Consider the following 22,322-nt stretch of genomic DNA (forward strand, 5'->3'; position numbering starts at 1 on the left):
GAGGTGAGTTACTTGCCATAGAATTCCCAGTCATTATATTTGATAATGTATATTCTTAAGCACTAATCAATGTTATGATCGTGCCACTTTTTCCATGCCTCAGCTGCACATTATTTTAGCTTATTCTATTTGTGCGAGTGAAAATATATGAAGTTTATTATGAAGGTTAAAAAAACCCATCATCATTCTTGACTTAAAAATAATTGTTTCTGGGTAGAAATGCTGAAAAGCATAAAAATAGAATTGGCACAGCTATCTAAATGTTTTGTTAGTGCAAAATATCTTATGCAGTGCAAACCAGTTGGGAGCAAATAATATGATTGCAATATTCAATATAGTTTTTCTATATAACTTAACTGACTTTCTAAGTGCATAAGAGATGTTTAGACTGTAATTACTGTAGTTTGCAAACACCGCTCGCCATAAGTTTGCATCTTAAATAACAAATTCAGTTCTTGACCCATATTAAACCCACATCAAATGTCATTGCCACCACTTACTGTTGCATGTGTAAATCTATTTAAATTGGTGCATTCTACATGTCAGAACCTCTGAACTACTTCTCTTGATGTCGATTGACTTGTCATTATTATGGATTTGCTGCACGCAAAAGGCCCTTTGGTTAAAGCAGTGGGAATTCTAAGCTGGGTCAAAAATGTAGCTTTAATGATGCTCCATGGGTAAGTGGCTGAAATAGCAGCAACAGCCATGTATCTGGATCTTCTCAAAAGAATATTTTTCAAAATTACTCACAAGCTGCATGTGATACAAGCACAGCATACTGTTGTATATCAACAAGGCACATCATATGACAGCAGATAAATTACCATTTGTCCTTCAAAATCATCTGTCATCATTCAGAATGTCAAGTGGAAGAATTGTGAAAAAACTAGACATACAAGAGTTGAGAAAAAGACAAAATAGGCTGATTAAAACAGAGTGCGACAAAATAAGTAACAGACCGTGGATATTTGAGTAGCTCACAGCCTATTTTGTTCTAACAGAAACTAGTCTGAAGTTTTTTATTTTTAAAAAAAGGGAAATATCATAATTATAGGGCGATTGTGGTAGTCGTGGGCGCCAGTATTAGATACAATACAGTATATTCTGTACTTCATGGGGGTCATCTGACCTGGGGGTTGCAGGTCCAATAGTACATGTAAGGGAAGATTGTAACAAGGCTTCATATGCCTTGCAATTATGTGTTCATGTTCTGAAAATCTGTTCGTAATAAAATTAGGTTACAGCTATGCTGTTGGTCAACCTGCAACATAAAAACAAGACAATATCATTCCTTAGGTAAAGAGATCAAAACTGTACACAGTGCTTCATATCTGGCTTCAGTGCACAATTGCAGCAAAACATCTTTATTCCGGTCTTCAAATCCCCTCGGGATGAAGATCAATATACCATTTGCTTCCTTAATTGTCTGTTGCACCTACATGTTAGCCTTTAGTGATTTATGAACAAGGACCCAGGTCCCTTTGGACATTTTAAAAAATTCATTCATGAGATGTAGACTTCACTGGCTAGGCCAGCATTTCTTGCCCATCTTCAAGTGCCCCTGAACTGAGTGCCATTTCAGAGCGCAGTTAAAAGTCAACCACATTGCTGTGCATCTGGAGTCACATATAGGCCAGGCCAATTAAGGATGATAGATTTCCTTCCCTAAAGGACATTAGTGAATCAGATGGGTTTTTATGACAATCGACAATGGTTTCATGGTCGTCAGTAGACATTATGTTCCAGCTTTTTACTGAATTAAAATTTCACCTTGGGCCATGGTGGGATTCAAACTGGGGTTTCAAGAGCATTTCTGTGGGTCCCTGGGTTACTAGTCCAGTGACAATACCACTACGCCACTGCCTCCCCTTACATCAACCCTTCCCAATCTCTCAACATTTAAGAAACACTCCATCTTACAGTTTTTTCTACCAAAGTGGATAACTTTACACTTATTTACATTATATTCCATCTGCTATGTTCTTGCACACTCAGCCTGTCTAAATCCACTTGAAGCCGCCTTGCATCCTCCTCACAACTTACATTCCTACCTTATTTTATGTCATTGGAAGCATTACATTTGGTCCCCACATCTAAGTCATTTAAAAGACCATAGGATATATGGGCCACTTGGCCCATCGAGTCTGCACCAACCACAATCCCACCCAGGCCCTATCCCCGCAACCCCACATATTTACCCTCTAATCCCCTGATGCTGAAGGCCAATTTAGTATAGCCAATCCATTATATAGATTGTGATATAGATTATATAGATTGTGCTGACAATATAGTTTAGAAAGCCCACCAACGCCTCTACTTTCTCAGAAGACTAAGGAAATTTGGCATGTCAGCTACGACTCTCACCAACTTTTACAGATGCACCATAGAAAGCATTCTTTCTAGTTATATCACAGCTTGGTATGGCTCCTGCTCTGCCCAAGGCTGCAAGGAACTACAAAAGTTCGTGAATGTAGCCCAATCCATCACACAAACCAGCCTCCCATCCATTGACTCTGTCTACATTTCCCGCTGCCTCGGCAAAGCAGCCAGCATAATTAAGGACCCCACACACCCTGGACATTCTCTCTTCCACCTTCTGGAAAAAGATACAAAAGTCTGAGGTCACGTACCAACCGACTCAAGAACAGCTTCTTCCCTGCTGCTGTCAGACTTTTGAATGGCCTGACCTTGCATTAAGTTGAACTTTCTCTACACCCGAGCTATGACTGTAACACTGCATTCTGCACTCTCATATTTTCATCTCTATGAACGGTATGTTTTGTCTGTATAGCATGCAAGAAACAATACTTTTCATTGTATGTTAATACATGTGACAATAATAAATCAAATCAAACAATTGTAACCCAAGCACTGATCCTTGCAGTAGACAGTAACAGTCTACCATCCTGAAAATGACCTGTTTATTCCTACTTGGTTTTCTGTCTGTTAACCAATTCTCAAAGCACAGAAGCACATTACTCCCAATCCCATTTGCTCTAATTTTATTTACTAACCTCCTGTGTGGAACCTTATTAAAGGTTTTCTGAATATCCAAACACATCGAATCTAGTGGTTCTCCTTTATCTATGCTACTGATAACATACTCCAAAAAACACCAACAGATTTGTCAAATATGATTTCACTTTAATAAATCTGGGCTGATTCCGGCCCATTCTCACTGTATTACCCATGTTACGTGCAGTTCTAATCGCCTGATTTTTACTGTGCTCAACATTAAGATTCCAGTTTGGTGACCAATTAGCAACTCTCACCAATATTTATTGCCTCTTGCTATTTCTTAACTACACCCAAACTGATTCTACAATCCATAGAATCCTGACAGTGCAGAATGAGGCCTTTCAGCCCATCGAGTCTGCACCCTCTCTCTGAAAGAACATCCCACCCAGACCCTCCGCTTTGCCTTATCCCCATAACTCTAATCCACCTAACATGCACATCTTTGGACTGTGGGAGGAAACCAGAGCACCCAGAGGAAACTCATGTAGACACAGGGAGAATGTACAAACTCCACACTCAGGACCGCAATGAACCCGGGTCCCTGGCGCTGTGATGCAGGAGTGCTAACTACTGTGCCACCATGACGTTTGAATCCTTCAATCTAAGATCCTCTCTCACTACACACTGATTCTCTACCTCCTTTTGACTTATCCTTCTTAAATGACAAATGACCTTGAATGTTCAGTTCCTAATCTTGGTCATCCTGTAACCACATCTCTGTAATAACAAATAAATCATAACCATTGAAAACCATAGAATCCCTACAGTGCAGAAGGAGGCCATTCGGCCCATCAAGTCTGCACCGACCACAATTCCACCCTGGCCCTATCCCCGCAACCCCATGTATTTACCCTCTAATCCCCTAATGCTGAGGGGCAATTTAACATGGCCAATCCACCTAACCTGCACATCTTTGGATTGTGGGAGGAAACCGGAACACCCGGAAGAAACCCACGCAAATACGGGGAGAACGTCCACACAGTCACCCAAGGCCGGAATTGAACCCGGGTCCCTGGTGCTGTGAGGCAGCAGTGCTAAGCACTGTGCCACCCTTTGTTGCATGCATTTAGATAGAGTGCCCTTAACTTTGTCTTTTTATTATTGTTGCACATTCTGGTCTTATTTGATGCCTGCCTTCGAATTTCATTTACTATTTTTCTATTTCCTGTTACTAGTTTTGTTCCCCTCCAATCTGAGATTCCTCTCAGTTTCCCCTGCCCCTGCCAATCTAGTTTAAAACCTTCACAACAGCACTGGCGAACCTCCATGAGGATGTTAGTCCTGCTCATACTAAGGTGCAACCTGTCCATCTTATACATCTGCCCCAATGATTCAGAAATCTGACGCCCTCCCTCCTGCACCAATTCTACAGCCACATGTTTAATCACTCAATCCTCCTATTCCTATGTCCATTAGCTCGTGGCACTGGAAGTAATCCAAAAATTACTACTTTTGAGGTTCTGCTTTTTTATTTCTTAACTCGCTAAAATCTGGTTTCAGGACCTCATTCCTCTTCCTACCTATGTTGTTGGCATCAAGATGGACCATGACATCTGGCTGTTCACCCGCCCCAGAAGAACATCCTGCAGCCGCTCTATGACATCCTTGATTCTAGCACCATGGAAGCATTTGGAGTCACGTCTACAGCCATAGAAACATCTATCTGTTCACCTAACTAACAAATCCCCCATCACTATTGCTTTTCTACTCTTCTTTCTCCCCTCCTGTGCAGCTGAGCCAACAGTTGTGCCACAGATTTGGCTCTTGATGTACTCTTCTGAGGAACCATCACCCTCACCAGTAACCAAAATGGAAAACAGATTAGCAAGCAAGGGATCTCTGCACTACCTGCCTGGCTTTATTAGACTGCCTGGCGGTCACCCATTCCCTCTCTGCCTGCATGCTCCTAACCTATGGTGTGACTACCTCCCTACCTCCCGCCCCACCGGGGTGGCACAGTGGCACAGTCGTTAGCACTGCTGCCTCATAGCGCCAGGGACCCGGGTTTGATTCCCAGCTTGGGTCACTGTCTGTGTGGAGTCTGCACATTCTCCTCATGTCTGCGCGGGTTTCCTCCGGATGTTCCAGTTTCCTCCCACAGTCCAAAAGATGTACTGGCTAGGTGCATTGGCCATGCTAAATTCTTCCTCAGTGTACCCGAACAGGCGCTGGAGTCTGGCGACTAGAGGATTTTCACAGTAACTTCACTGCAGTGTTAATGTAAACCGACTTGTGACTAATAAATAAACTTTACTTTACTTTTAAATGTGCTATCCAAGTCATTCTCTGCCTCACGGACGTACCACAGTAGTTCCAGCCACCATTCCGAAACTCAAAATTCAAGCTTCTGCAGCTGGTAACACTTTCTGCTCATTTAGGATACATGGTGCATCAATCACTTCCCACATTCCACAGGATGCACATTCCACCTGTCCAAGCTGCTCTGCCATACCATAACAAGGAGGATAACTTACCAGTTACTCAGTAATCAGTTTCTTTCCCTACTGAAGTTAGGACCAAACACTGGAGGCTGAATAAGCTAGGTGCTACTAACTGCCTCTGGGTTCCCTTTTTGCCCAGTCTTTTAAGTGCTGCTGACTGCCTCCAGGTCTTCCTTTCATATGATGGTAAGGCCATTGAATTGCAAGGCGCAACAGTTAGACTCTCTCAGCCCTGGGACAACTACAAACATTTTCTTTGTGCTAGTTATGACTCCAGCTACTGCAAATGTTCCTTGCAGATTCCTACAAACTTCATTTTCCAGGACTCCATGATGCCATACTAAGTCAAATACTGTTGACATCAAGGGAACTAACTCTCACCTCACATCTGGAATTCTGCTCTTTCCTCCATGCTTGGAACACAACAGTATTGAGGCATAGAGCAAACTGAGCATTAACCAGCATTGTTAAATGGCACTTAATACCCCTTCTATCATTTTGCTGATGATTGAGAATAAACTAATAGGGCTTCAACTGGCCAGATTTAATTTCTCTGCTTGTTGTGGGCAGGGCTGCAAGGTGGCACAGTGGTTAGCACTGCTGCCACACAGCTCCAGATTCAATTCCGGCCTTGTGTGTTTGTCTGTGTGGAGTTTCCTCCCAATGCTTTGGTTCCCTCCCACAGTCCAAAGGTGTGCAGGTTATGTGGATTAGCCATGCTAAATTGCCCTTTAGTGTCCCAAGATGAGTAGGTTCGATGGATTAGCCATGGGAAATGTGTGAAGTTACAGGGATAGGGTGGCAGAGGGGGGCTGGGTAAGATATTCTGTCAGAGAGTCAATGCAGAGCCAATGGGCTGAATGGCCTTTTGTGCACTGTAGGGATTCTGTGAATTGAATTGGCTGAAGACTGAAACCTGTGAAGATGGGGACTGGACAGTGAGATGGGTCATCTGGTTTATTTGCAAACTCTTCAGTCTTGTCTTGGGATGTTTATGGAGCTTACTGCTCCCATTAGTTGTTTAATTATCTATGACCATTCATGATTGGATTTGGCAGGATTGCAGAGCTTTCATCCGACCTATTGGTTGTACGATTGCTTAGCTTTGTCCAAAGTATGCTGCTTCTATTTAGCATGCTTGCAGTCCTAAATTGTAGCTTCACCCGGTTTGCACCTCATTTTTAAGCACACCTGGTACTTAAAGGGGAGTGGGGTAGCGTTGCTGGTTAAAGAGGAGATTAATGCAATAGTAAAGAAGAACATTAATCTGGATGATGTGGAATCTGTATGGGTGGAGTTGCAGAATACCAAAGGACAAAAAACATTAGTGGGAGTTGTGCACAAACCACCAAACAGTAATAATGAGGTTGGGGATGGTACCAAGCAGGAGATTAGAGATGCATGCAGTAAGTAAGGATACAGCAGTTATTATGGGTGACTTCAATCTGCATATTGATTGGGCTCACCAAACTGGTTGCAATGCAATGGAGGAGGATTTCTTGGAATGTATAAGGGATGGTTTTCTCAATATGTCAAGGAACCAACTGGAGAGCAGGCCATCTGAGACTGGGTATTGCGTAATGAGAGAGGATTAATTAGCAACCTTGTGGTGCGAGATCCTTTGGGGAAGACTGACCATAGTATGGTAGAATTCTCCATTAAAATGGAGAGTGACACAGTTAAGTCTGAGACTAGGGTACCGAACTTGAGGAAAGCTAACGTTGATGGTATGAGACGTGCATTGAATAGGATAAGCTGGCAAAGGATACTTAAGGGGTTGACAATGGATAGGCAATGGTGACATTTAAAGAACACATGGATGAACTTCAATAACCGTACATCCCTGTCTGGCGTAAGAGTAAAATGGGGAAGGTGGCTCATCCATGGCTAACAAGGTAAATCAAGGATAGTGTTAAAAGCCAAAGAAGAGGCATATAACTTGGCCAGAAAAAGCAGCAAACCTGAGGACTGGGAGAAATTTGAAATCCAGCAGAGAAGGACAAAGAGTTTAATTCAGAAAGGGAAAATAGAATATGAGAGTAAGCTTGCAGAAAACATAAAAACTGACTGCAAAAGCTTCTATAGATATGTGAAGAGAAAAAGACTGGTGAAGACAAATGTAGGTCCCTTACAGTTTGAATCAGGTGAATTCTTAATAGGCAACAAAGAGATGGCAGACCAGCTGAACAAATACTTTGGATCTGTCTTCATTAAGGAGGACACAAATAACCTTCCCGAAATACTAGGGGACAGAGGGTTTAGTATGAAGGAGGAACTAAAAGAAATCCTTAGTCAGGAAATTGTATTGGGGAAATTTCTGGAATTAAAACCCAATAAGTCCCCACGGCCTGATGTTCTGCATCCCAGAGTACTTAAGGAAGTGGCCTAGAAATAGGATGCATTGGTGATCATTTTCCAGCATTCTATAGACTCTGGAAGAGTTCCAGTGGATTGGAGGGTAGCTAATGTAAACCCACATTTTAAAAAAGGAGAGAAAACCAGGAATTCTAGACTGGTTAGCCTGATATCGGTGGTGGGGAAAATGCTGGAGTCAATTATTAAGGATGCAATAACTGAGCGGAAAGCGGTAACAGGGTCAGTCCAAATCAGCATGGATTCACTGAAGGGAAATTGTGCGTGACAAATCTTCTGGAATTTTTTGAGGATGTGACCAGTAGAGTGAACAAAGGTGATGTGGACTTTCAAAAAGGCTTTTGACAAGGTCCCACAAATAGATCAGTGATCAAAATTAAAGCTCAAGATATTAGGGGTAATGTATTGACGTGGATAGAGAACTGGTTGGCAGACAGGAAGCAGAGAGTGGAGATAAACTGGTCCTTTTCAGAGTGGCAGGCAGTGACTAGTGGGGTACTGCAGAGTTCAGTGCTGGGATCCCAGCTATTCACAATATACGTTAATGATTTGGACAAAGGAACTGAATGCAATATCTCCAAATTTGCAGACGACACTAAGCTAGCTGGCAGTGTGTGCTGTGAGGAGGATGCTAAGAGGCTGCAGGGTGACTTGACAGGCTGGCTGAGTAGGCAAATACTTGGCAAATGCAATATAATGTGGATAAATGTGAGGTTATCCACTTTGGTGGCAAAAACAGGAAGGAAGATTGTTATCTGAATGGTGGCAGTTCAGGTAAAGGGGAAGTGCAACATGGCCTGGGTGTCATGGTGGAACAGTTGCTGATGATTGGCATGCAGGTACAGCAGGCGGTGAGGAAAGCTAACGGTATGCTAGCCTTCAAAGCAAGAGGATTTGAGAATAGGAATAAAGATGTCTTGCTGCAGTTATACAGGGACTTGATGAGGCCACACCTTGAGTAGTGTGTGCAGTTTTGGTCTCCTACTCTGAGGAAGGACATTCTTGCTATTGAGGGAGCCCAGCAAAGGTTCACCGAACTGATTCCTGGAATGGAAGGAACATCATATGAAGAAAGGCTGGATCGACTGGGCTTGTACTCACTGGAATTTAGAAGAATGAGAGGAGATCTCATAGAAATATATAAAACACTGATGGGACTGGATAGGCTAGATGCAGGAAGAATGTTCCCAATGTTGGGGAAGTCCAGAACTAGGGGGGTCACAGTTTAAGAATAAGGGGTAAGCCATTCAGGACTGAGATGAGGAAGAACTTCTTCAGTCAGAGCTGTGAACCTGTGGAATTCTCTACCACAAAAAGCTGTTGGGGCCAGTTCATTAGATATGTTCAAGAGGGAGCTGGACATGACCCTTGTGGCTAAAGGGATCAGCGGGTATGGAGAGAAAGAAGGAGTGGGATACTGAAAGTGCATGATCAGCCATGATAATATTGAATGGTGGTGCGGCCTCGAAGGGCCGAATGGTCTACTCCTGCCCCTATTTTCTATGTTTCTATGTTTACTCCTACCCTCTTCATTGAACCAGGGCCAATTCCTCTAGTTTGTTAGTAATGGGAGACTGGGGTTCTGGGGTGACAATGTGTTGGATTACAATTCCCTTGCTGTTGATGAAGCACAGATGTCTAGTTTTGTGCTGCTAGAACTGTTCTGAGTTTATCCCATTGAGCATGGTGGCAATGACACATGACAGATTGTGTTCTCAGTGTGAAGACAGGATTCTGTCAAAACAAGGACCACGCAGTGGTTACTGACCAATAGTCATGGATAGATGATGCATCTCTGACAGGTGGAAAAATTAATGAGGAGATTAATAGGTTTTATCCCTTGTGTTGGTTATTTTACCACCTACCACAAGGACGCTTCAGCAGTGGTGGTATTGAGCCACTCGGTGATGGACATCGAAATCTCTCCCCCACGCAGAGTACACATTATGCACTTGCAACCTTCAGCGCTGCTTCCAAGTGGTTTTCAACAAGTAGTACTGATTCATCATTTGAGGGAGAGCAGACTATGGTAATATTATGATCCCAGCTGATGTTAATACTGGAAAACCCAGATCCCAGTGTGAAACGTAGCTTTGAACCATATTACACTGGACAAAAAGATTGGAAATTTTTCAATATAAACACCAGTAAATTAGTCAAATCAGACTTTCACCCCAACTATACCTTTACAAATTACAAATGTTAACATCATTTACAATTTCTATATTATTCTCTAATATTCATGGTAAGCATGCGGTACTTTTAAACTAATTGCGGTCAGACTCACTACACTCTAAAACCAAGTTTTGCCACCAAATTCTGAGTCAACCGATCTCGCTGAAACTCTGTCTTTTTCACCAGAACTTTCAATCTTCATGTTCAAATACCTTGCCTTGGGATTCTCTCTCAAACAACATTCACTCTGACGTCTTCAACAAGGATCCTCCTCCAAGATTTCAGTCTCTCCTTCCAATGTTCCTTTCCCCTGGATCTCTATATGCATTCAAGCTGCACCTTCTACGCACTTTTAGTTGTTTGACTGTGCCAAGCAGAATACCACTGCTCCACCACTTTACTTCAAGTCTGCTCTTTGCAGCTATCTCTAATTCTGTTCCTTATTTTTAACTTTAGCCCTTTCAGACTCCTGTTCTTGTCCCTTAACTAGACTACCTTCATGGGACCTTATTCTGTCCCACTCTCTGGTTTGGGACCTTCTTTGTTTTGGGACCTGCTTCCTGTACTCCTCTCATGTCGTGCTCATCCAGTCACCTGACCCTTTTACGGTTGTTTCACTTTCTTTCTCATTTTACTTCTGCACAGGTGCAGAGCTGGCTTCCTGATTTGAAGACAAAAAAAGACTGTGCATGTGTGCAGGGCAAGTTCCCGGTCTGGAAATGAGAAAGTTCACCAACTGTGCATATGCAGCCCTTCTCCAGCTGACACAAGTGCAGAAAACCCAAATACCAAAAAAAAAGAGAACTGCACATCTGCAGCCATTCTATGGTCAGTACATACGTCAAGCCTGTAAAGGCCTGCTGAGAATTGTAGTTCCTGAATTCCAAAAGGCAAGATTTTCCTCTCTTTTTTTTCGGAGTTCATCACAGTGATCAACAGGAGGTTTTCTCACCCATGTTTAACCTGATGCATTGAGACATCGTGGGGTGAAGGGCTCAATGTTAAGATCTTTTAAGGCCACGCTCTTGACTGTATACCACTGTGCTGCCACCTTTGATGGGTCTCTCCTGGCAATGGAATAGGATATATACAGGGATGCATTCAACTTGATATATTCTGTAAATTTGCAGTGTTCGAAGATCGACAGTCCTATGAAGAAAACAACTGTGATTTTTTTTACACAATAGCAGCATACATCTAATTCGTGTTTCCCCCTCAATGAGAAAATTGGATCAATAGAAATTGCTCTTGGAACAAAACAGCACCACTGTAACTGTATGATATAGAAAGAAAAAATAGACACTGACAGAAAAATATGAACTCAAATATCACTTGTAAAATAGAATGTATTAGTCCAGAAAGGGCAGAACAGGGACTACTGATTGTTTAATTAGTTTTGGAATGTGCCTGTTATGTTAAGACACTATGCCAGTTTTAACCCTTCATATAACTTACATAAAGGAGATTGCTAGTGGTGTACCCCAAGGATTTGTTTTGGGGCCACTGCTGTTTGTCATTTTTATTAATGACCTGGATGAGCGCGTAGAAGGATGGGTTAGTAAATTTGCGGATGATATTAAAGTCGATGGAGTTGTGGACAGTGCGGAAGGTTGTTGCAGGTTACAGAGGGACATAGATGAGCTGCAGTGCTGGGCTGAGAGGTGGCAAATGGAGTTCAATGTGGAAAAGTGTGAGGTAACAGGATTACAGAGTACTGGGCTAATGGTAAGATACTTGGTAGTGTGGATGAACAGAGAGATCTCGGTGTCCATGCACATAGATCCCTGAAAGTTGGCACCCAGGTTGATAGGGTTGTTAAGAAGGCATACGGAGTGTTCGCTTTTATTGGTAGAGGGATTGAGTTTCGGAGCCAGGAGGTCATGTTGCAGCTGTTCAAAACTCTGGTGCGGCCGCACTTGAAGTATTGCGTACAGTTCTGGTCGCCGCATGATAGGAAGGATGTGGAAGCATTGGAAAGGGTGCAGAGGAGATTCACTAGGATGTTGCCTGGTATGGTGGGAAGGTCTTATGAGGAAAGGCTGAGGGTCTTGAGGTTGTTTTCGTTAGAGAGAAGAAGGTTAAGAGGTGACTTAATAGAGGCATACAAGATGATCAGAGGATTAGATAGGGTGGATAGTGAGAGCCTTTTTCCTCGGATGGTGATAGCTAGCACGAGGGGACATAGCTTTAAATTGAGGGGTGATATAGGACAGATGTCAGAGGTAGGTTCTTCACTCAGAGTAGTAAGGGCGTGGAATGCCCTGCCTGCAGCAGTAGTGGACTTGCCAACATTAAGGGCATTTAAATGGTCATTGGATAAACATATGGATGATATTGGAATAGTGTGGGTTAGAGGGGCTTTACAGGCCGAAGGGCCTGTACTGCGCTGTAATGTTCTATGTTCTATGATCATACTCCAGTTAACAGCAATTGTGAAAAAAAAAGAACATAATGATGGTTACAAGTTTCCTTAATGAACAGAAAGCCCAGTGGGAATAAATGGAACACAATAATCAAATATTATGAGAAAAGTCTATCAAGCGGTTTTTATCAGCTGCCCCGTGCTACATATCTTCAACTTTCTGAAAGATGAATTGTAGGTAGTATTTCTAAGAACAATCCATTGAAATTTTCCATCTTCCATCAAGGGAAACTCCAGGCTACTGATGTAAAATTACAATAAACTTCACCTTCAATCATCATCAGTTTCATTCCACAAGCCGTATTTTCAGGATCCCAATGGGACTGCAGAAGTCTTATTTCAGAGATGTGATCACATAACGTGCTGATCACAAACTGTACTTGCATTACAATGTTCAATCTCATTCCCATCCATATATTCATACAGTCCTTTTTAAAAGATTGAAGGGGCATAGATTTATCTGTTTTTCTTTGAACCCCAAAAACTTGATCACAAAAGCATGTAGATTATTACTATTGGTGATGTGGTAATAGATCTTTAAATGCACCGTGAAATGCCTGTTGAGCATTTTCTCCACTGGCAACTAGCAACAAAAGAGCATAAGAAATAGGAACAGGAATAGCCTGCTCTGCCATTCAGTACAATCATGCCGATCTTTGGCTTTAACTCCACTTTCTCGCCTGCTCGCCATATCTATCCCTTGATCACTTGAGACACACAAAAAAAATCTATCAGATCCACTAATATTAGCCTAACTGTTCTTTACCTCCACAATTCATTACTCCTTTTTGGAATTAACTATCTCCGAGCTCTAGGTGGAATTCTCATATTCATATAATTTTGGAGAGTGATTTTTTTCCTGCTTATAAATTGTGAGAAAATTAGCCACATATTCTGTCCTCATTCATCTCTGGCATAATAGAAGTGGCACGCATATCAAGCAAGCATTTAGTCAGTTGAGACTAACTAACCTAGATTTTCTGATCCACAGCATTTTAGCACCAATTAAAATGAACGGCTTAAGGCTGTCTTTAAAATTGTGCCAATCAGAAAAGTAATGCCTAGGGAGGTGCCCAGATATTGCGTGTTGCTGAAGAACTTCAGCAGATGCTGGTTTAGCATGAGCTGCTTCTTTCTGTTTATAATTGCAGTTAAATTGGCATAGTACTGACAGGAGCATGTCAGCTAGCACCTTTTCCCCTCTATTATAAATCATAACACGTTGTCACTCCATCTGCATTTGATTAATAAGTACGAGTTAATCATGTGTTTCGTACAATGTATTATCAGCAAACAGAACCCAGATCACCATTTGCACCAAGAAGAAACGTTCCAGAATCTTAAAATAAAGACCTACACAGTGCATGTAAACCACCCTTGGTAAATGTCCTGGGATGTTGATATGATATAGACCTCAACGTCTAGTCATGCAGATAAAGCAATTTTGTCTACCTTGCCAAAAAAAGCATGAAGCATTAGGAGTTAAAATGGGCAAGGTGGCAGTTAATTCTAATTAGGTATCCATCTATTAACTGCCAACACAAATTCATGTCCTGTCTGTCACCAGGCTGGTTGGCACTATAATGCTCCTGACTTAATGGACAAATAATTACCAGCTTGCTGAAGACTGTCATTTCCAGACTTGCAGAAATTCTGAGGTACAGCTTTACAGATGGCAGGATATAATAAGTAGAAGAACTAGTTAACAGTACAGCAGCAAGGAGTGGACACTGCACACAGATACTTCAGACTGGCATCAGTGCAAGTGCAAGGAGCAAGTGGTGCAGCAAGGAAGAACATGAAATTATATTGAATCTTTAATGAAACATCCCCAAGGACTTCAAAAGAGCATTAACAGATAAATGAAATCTGAGCTAAAGAAAGAGATATTAGGAGTGGTAACCAAAATCTAGGTCGAAGAGGTAGGTTTTAAGGGATCCAGATCTCTTAGCTGCAAGAAGAGGCAGGCAACATTGTGCTGATTCTCAAACCGAGATAAAAAAGTTACTCTGTGACAGAGAAGAGCCTCAGTGAACTTAACATATTGCCTCAGTCCACCATATGGCTCAAGCTTTTAAATGTATAACAGACATCTGCCTTGCTATGTTTATTAAATCACCTCTCCCATTACCTTTTTCATCATCAGTGTTACAGAGGTGAGGCAGACAAATACCATGTTAGCCAAATTTTCTTTTAAACTATATCTTGGATTTTATACGACAGCTGTGACACGTAAAAGAAAACACACTGCATGGCTTCAATACAGCTGATGTGAGCCAACAAAAGGAAGGCTGTCTCTCCCAAGTCAATGCGAGGCTCTGACAAGAACCTTGTTTCCATAAAGTACTGATCTAATCAGCAAAATCTGCTCGATAGCACCATCTGTTCTAGGTAATGAATAAAACAAGGGACCATTTCCAGATTCTAATAACATTTTAAACTGCAGTGGGTCTCTTTAGTGAAACCCCAAAGTCTCAGTTGTGCCCCTAATCGATCCCTCAGACGATGTAACATAATATACAAAACGTTTTACTGTTTCACCATTATAATGGTCAATTCAAAGAACTTTCGATTCTTTCAGCAATAACTTTTCTGTGTATATGTCAAGAAATTAAGCAGAAACAAGTTGATTGAAAATGAAAATATCTGGTAGATTCCTGATAACTATTCAAACATAACGCCATATTTTGAAGGAAAGAAATATTTAACTTCATTTTCAATGTCTTCTTACTGCATGTGAAGAAGAATGATTTAAGAGATACTGCTGGTAGTAGAGGTCAGTCATAGCCATAATAGGCACCACAGAAAGGCAAAACACCGGCAACAGTGGGGGGGGGCACAAACAAACAAGGGTGGTATGCTAAACATGAGAGACACAAAGCCAAAATTAAGATAACTGCACTTTATATATTCACCTTCATAGAAGTGGCTACTTAAAACAAATGGAAGGACAGGATATTAAAGTAAGAAATTCCAACATTCAATTTTTAGAGTCTGAATCTATATTGTTCCATTGGTTTGGGTTCTACTGAGGGGTCTCAAGAAACAGAAGGAGGCCTTTAAGTTCCTTGAGTTTATTGCACCATTCAATTCGATTACGACTGATCTGTATTTGAACTCCAACTACTTGCTTAGGTTCTGCAGCACTCGGTACCCTTGTCTGAAAGAACATCTATCAAGGAAGACAATGAAAATATTTGTTAGCCAGAGTATTATTTAAATGGTGACAGATTGAGAAATATTGATACTGATACACCAGTATCCTTGTACACCAGCCACTGAAAGCAAGCATGCGATGCAAGATTGCAAGAGGTCTTTGAATCACGTTCTACCAAATCTGTACCTCCAACCATGTGCTACGATCACTGAAAAAAATATACCAGTCTTAAAATCTGCCAAAAATGCTATTCATTATGGAGCAAATCCTTAGAATTTTAGAAGTTTATACGAGAGAAGGCAACCTTTTAAGCTCATTGTGTCAGTGCCAACTTTTATAGAGAAATCCAAAAATAATCTCTTTCCTGTTTCTCTTCACATAGTTCTGTATCTTCCATCGCTTCAAATATTCATAAATTTTCCTTGTAAAAGATGCAGTGGTCTCTGCCTCTCCTCAATCATGACAAATTAATGTCCCTTTGTCAATGACTCCCTACAATTAACTTGAGCCAGATCCATTCTCATCTCACTAAACGATATTTATTTCCCCTTTTAGCTTTCCATCTTTAACTTTTATGTCAAACATGGCAGAGGAGGTATTACCCTCATCTCCAAGCGCGGGTTATGAGTTCAAGTTGTATTGCAGAGTTTCGAGTTCCAAGATCGTTCCAAGGCAGTATTAAAACATGCTGCACTGGCGGAAGTGCTAAAGGCACTGGCTACTCTCTGGTGGATGTAAAAGATCCTATGGCACAAACCTGAAGCAAAGTAAAAGTGTTATTCCAATATTATTTATCCAATATTTATCCCTCAATCAACACTACTTTGCTAAAATACTATCTGGTTACTAGGTTCCTCCATTACAACAACAACCACATTTCAAAGTGCTTAATTGTAAAGCAATGAGATGGAAAGGCACTACATAAATTCAGGTCTTTGTTTACTTCTCGTCCTTATCCTTTTATATTTTCAATTTGAATATAACCATGTAGTTGCTGAGATCCAATTGTTTTCCCAACCAGATTAATTGTTTATCTCATTTTAATTCCCAGAATTAATTGAAGCAAGGATTTTTTTTCTCAGTAGGCGAGAGACGCACCGTTCGGAAACATATTCTTCAATGCGTTCTCAATAGGCTTCCTCGCTTTCAGCTTTCTCACAGTCTATTTTGTAATGGTAAAAATTGCTCATTACTGCCTTTTCATTAATACATATGCTACTGATGTTCTGGATTACTCGTCCAGTAACAATTCCACTATACCACCGCCTTTTACTTTCTATGTTATTGTTTTGAACAATATCTCCTCATCCTTCTCAACCTGTCTGCAGCCTTTGGCACAGTTTGAGTACAGAGCCAACATCTTTCCATTCTGGTTGTGAGCAGCTTCGCTTGCTTGGTTTCATTCTTATCCATCCAGTAATAGACAGAGAATTTCTGCAATGGCTACTCTTCCCATTCTCTCACCATTATCTTTGCAGTTCCTCCAAGATTTATTCTTGGTTCCTTCCAATTTGTCATATACACATGGTCTTTCACAACATCAAAAATAAATCAGATTTCACATGCATCCTGACAACACCCAGCTTTACACCGTTTCTTCCTTCAAACCATCCACTGCCTCAGATTTGTCATGCTGCTAGTACTCAATGAGCAGAAATGTCCTCCAATTAAATATCGGCAAGACCAAAGCCATTGACTTCAGCACCTTTCCCTAGCCACTAACGCCTTCCTAGCCATTCCAGGATCTCTGCAATCTATATGACTCTGAGCTGAGTTTCTCCCCCCTTTAAACCTTCTATCAGCAAAACCTAATACTTGCACGTCCATTATATTGCTTAGCCCTGTCCATTTCTCAGCCCGACAGCCGAACTGTTCATCCATCCTTTTGTTACCTCCACACTCAATGTCCCAACATACTCCCATCTTTCAGTCTCTGTAAAGTTTAGTTGATCGAAAAACGTGTTGCCCATATCTTAATATGCACCAGGTCCCATTCATCGATCACACATGCTTACCGATTTACATGTCTCCCAGTTCAGCAAAGTCTCAACTTAAAAGATTCTCATCCTTGTGTTCAAGCTCCTCCATGGCCTCACCTCCCTGATCTCTGCAACCCCCTCCAGCCTAACATCCCTCTAAGAATTCTGTATTCCTCCATTTCTAGCCTATATTATGCATTGCTCCAACAGTTTGCTCTGATTGGCCAGGCCTTAAACTCTGGAATTCATTCCCTAAACCTACCAGTATCTCCAGATCTCACTCCACCTCTAAGAAGCTCTTTAAAACCTGTCACTGACCTGTTCTAATATCCCTTATGTTGCTTTGTGTCAAATTTTGTCCTATAATGCTCCTGTGAAGTTTCTTAAGGTGTTTTACTATGGCGTGCTTCATAATAGCAAGTTGCTGTTGGCTGCCTTCTTTCAAAAGGTGAAGCAGATTTCTGACTTCTGCTTTGGCTCTCCTTCATCAAACCACTGTCGCAAACCTGGCTGATGTTATCTGCAAGGGTGTTCCAACTTGGAGCAATGGTTTGTGGTGGGGTATAATTTTGTTCACAGGCATGGTGTGAGGAGTTACGTGGAAGACCCAGTAAGAAAGTAACCAGCCCAGTCTTGGTATAACACATATTAAATACTACTTATTACAATAAAGAAAAGACACGAACAGGGTTATAATGATCCAAGACAATTATGTATAGGAACTACTAAACACACCCACATAGTTTATGTAGAAATTACCCTTTTTGATCCAAAGTATATTTAAGTGATCTGAACTCTTTCAAGACTTCCCCCATCCCAAACAACATCCACTTCAATTGATCTATAAGTAAAGGCCAGCTTACAGTTACCACATTATACACAACTGAGGAGTTATTCTGGAAAACGTCTCTTCTCGGTTCAGCAAAGATATGGGATATCTATAAAGATATTCTCCCAAAAAAATTCTAACTGTTGAATTTGTGTAAAAACTGGAGTAAATCCTGCTGCTTTTTTAGCAGGATTTTCAAAATGAATCTCGTGCACTGCAGAGCGCCTCAGGGAGATTCACACTGAAAATCTAGGGGAGGGATCTATTTCTGCTGGAGAGGCTGGCAGCATAGCACTGAATGGGCCACTGCACATGCGCCAATCTGTCATAGCGGAGTTCAGAGCATGCGCAGTAGCCCCATACTGCCGGCCTCCCAATCGCTGGCCAGCCCCGCAACACCGCATCGCTGCCCTTCCAATCCCCCCACCCCACGATCACTGGCCTCCCGAACCTCTCCCGGTGTCATGTTCCCCCCCACCTCCCAACCAAGTAGTCAGCCCCGATCAGCGCCTTCCCTCCCTCTGCCACTGATCCCTATACAGAGTGGCAGCTGGACCCCTTACTTCTACCGATCTTCCCCCTCCCCATAGGCCCCCCCAACAATAGGCCCCCCTCTGGCCCCGGCCCTTTGGCACTGCCCGATGCCCGGTGGGCAGTGCCACTTTGCCCCTTAGGCAGTGTCAGGGTTCCAGGCTGCCAGGCGAGCAATGCCCAGGGGACACACCCCCCCCCCCGCCCCCCTACCCGACCTCCTGGGCGGGCCTCCATGGCCTCCCTTCACTCCAGCAGGGTCAGCCGCCTGCTCCCTGTTTGTGGGACTTCATTCCAGAGACTTCATTCCGCGGCCCGCTAATGAGATTAAAATACTGATTTGAGTATTTCAATCAGCCTAAAATCGGCGCGGAGCTGACAACGTCAGGAATCCAGGCCCAGAGATGTGCGGAGGCCATGGAGCCCAACGGGCAGCATGTTAAATGGCCTCCACTGATGTGTCCCGGCCCGTTGCGGTGGGAGGATCCCCCCCCCATGGTTTTAAATGCCTCCACGAAGGTTTCAGCATTCTTGCTTCTTGTCTGCCAGCGAGGACTGGCTTCAGGGCTGCTAAGTGGAATCTGCCTGACTCATTCCCCAAGTTTTGTCAGTTGTACTATTTTCCCTTTTGATCGTTCTCTCTGAAATTTGCTATCCCCTCAGCTTCTGTAGCTCTAAAAAGATTAACATACGTATGCTTACTGTTGATGGTCCAACTGTCTGATTAAGATGTTTCTGATTAGCATGAAGATGTATTCTTCTGGTCTGTCTAAAGCCTGTTAATCTTGTTACTGGGAGACTCACATCTTGTGAAATGCCTATTGAAATGCTGGTGACTTCGACCTGTTAGTTTTGTTACATTCTTGGTATTGCTTGTTACTAGGCACATTCATGACACCACCGATTAATGTCACCACCTTAAATAAAAAATCCTCTCGATTCAAGCTTTATGCCACTAACACAACAAAACAGTTGTGGAAAATCTCAGCAGCTCTGAAAACATTTGTGGAGAGAGAACAATAATATAAAAGCAAATTACTGTGGTTGCTGGAATTCGAAACAAAAAGGGTCATCAACTTGAAACGTTAGCTCTGTTCTCTCTTCACAGATGTTTTCAGACCTGCTGAGATTTTTCAGCATTTTCTGTTTTTGTTTCGGATTCCAGCATCCACAATAATTTGCCATGTCTAAAAGGATGATGGAAGCAAATTCAATAACAACAGTCAAAAGAGAATTGGATAAGTGCTAGAAAAAGAAAAACTGCAGGGGTATAGTGGGCAAAGCGCAGGGGGAGTGTTGGCACAGACATGATGGATTGAATTGCTTCCTTCTGTGCAGGAAGGTATTACACAAAATCTTTTCAGGGCAAAAACTCAAAACGTTACAGTGATACTTGTATGCTTTTTGAACTGCCTCTATTTAGCTTGTGCTTCTAAGGTGGCAACCAAGCTCAGATTTTAGTTGAAATCTGTTTGAAAAGCCTTACAGTCAAATAAGACACCCAAGTTTTTCACAGCACTTTCTATTTTTCTTGTCTGTTTTACAAAACCCAAAAGTTTTTAAAATTCTTTCACAGGATGTGGGTGTCACTGGCTAAGCCAATCTTTATTGCCTATCTCTAATTGCCCTGGAGGTGGTGGTGGTAAGCTGTTTTCTTGAACAGCCGCAATCCATAAAGTCCCTAATTAATAAATCTGTTACATTTCCAAATACAACTGAAAAACCTTTTCCCTGCTCAGCATGAAGAATTGTTCATGTAAACAAATACTTGTTCCCCATGAGTCAAACTATGTCCTTTCCTGTATAATATCTGCAATGTACTTAGCTTAATGATCTAACAGAAGACATTGTGATCTCCTAATGGAAGAGTTAACATTTCACAAATTGTAATTCAGGCTATAAATTATATAGTTTATTAAAAGCAATAGTCAACAGATGATGAAGCAGCTTGTATGGTTTAACTCTTGCTCCTTCCTTCACATGTGCTTCAGTAAAATAGATGTGGAGATGCCAGCGTTGGACTGGGGTAAGAAGTCTCACAACATCAGGTTAAAGTCCAACAGGTTTATTTGGTAGCACAAACTTTCAGAGTGTCACTCCTTCTTCAGGTGAGTGAGGAGTTGTGTTCACAAACAGGGCACATACAGACACAAACTCAATTTACAAGATAATGGTTGGAATGCGAGTCTTTACAGGTAATCAAGTTTTAAAGGCACAGACAATGTGAGTGGAGTGAGGGTTAAGCACAGGTTAAAGAGGTGTGAATTGTCTCCAGCCGGGACAGTTTTTTAAAATACTTTTCCAATTCAATCAAATCAAGTCCAAATTCAGAGTCTCAACAAGTTGAGACATTTCCGATCCAGGCTGGCAAGACAGGGCAAGCGACCATTTACTCTGTCCTGGGCCTGATCTACATGAGCCAAGCTGATTGGAGGAGGGAAAGCAATTCCTCCTCCAAGACTTGAGCTCATTTGCATCTTAGCCAAAAGGCCGAGATACCGCTTTTAAAAATTGCTTCATATGAAACATATGGAGCTTCAATGTAACCTAATGACCTCAACCAAGTGCAGCATCCGCATAACTACACTTGACCTTAGCCAAAAGGCCGGGACAGTTAGTGAGATTTTGCAAGCCCAGGCTTGCCCAGGCAAAATAGAACCAGAACTGACAAGGTGAGTGGGAGGATCCAAGTACACCTTTGACTGGCTGTGGAGTGGTCAATCATTATCACCCCCAGTTCAGAAACAGTTAGGGGCCTTTCATGCTGGGCGAATAGGATTACTTGTGTTAAAAGTTTTTCATCTATTTACAGGTCAAAGGAAACCAAAGCAGTGCTTCCACAAACAGGTGTCACTGACAGTGAATTCAAAGTTTGTCACCAGCCAATTAGATGACAAGGATGCCAGCGAGATTCAATGCAATGATGATCAATGAATAGGTATAAGAAAGTAATTTTTGTGAGAATAACATAAACAGCTTTGCAATTAAAATGTGTTAACACATCAAGACCAACAAGCATCATAATAGCCATAGACAGTAGAGTCATCTGTAGACTTAATTTTCCCCATACTGTAATTTCTAATCACGCTTACAGGTTGTGGACTGTACCTCTGCTAGAGACTCCAAACGACTGCACAAATATACTAACACTATCATTTAAATTGTGACTCAACTCCTTTTGCTGGTCATACATGATACCATATGTAGCACCTTATCACATCCTGAAGACACATCAAAATGTTCTTCACAGTACAGTCAACATTATATGGGCAAATTCAGCAGCAAATGTGTATAGTGAGTTTCTCAAACAGCAAATTAATGAATAACCAAACAGGCTGCTCTTGCTGCTGCATGTTGAAAAATAAATACAGTTAAATATGTATATACAGCTGCA

The 22,322-nt window shown here is 41.9% G+C and overlaps 1 protein-coding gene across 20 annotated transcripts in view; it reads right to left on the reverse strand.

Moving 5' to 3' along the window:
- Nucleotides 1-22,322, reverse strand: part of st3gal3a (ST3 beta-galactoside alpha-2,3-sialyltransferase 3a) — a 523,890-nt gene that overhangs the window by 298,671 nt on the left and 202,897 nt on the right. The gene's annotated exons all lie outside the window — the stretch shown is intronic.

This window comes from Mustelus asterias, chromosome 8 (assembly GCF_964213995.1).
Source record: "Mustelus asterias chromosome 8, sMusAst1.hap1.1, whole genome shotgun sequence".
In the NCBI taxonomy this organism is placed as follows: domain Eukaryota; kingdom Metazoa; phylum Chordata; class Chondrichthyes; order Carcharhiniformes; family Triakidae; genus Mustelus; species Mustelus asterias.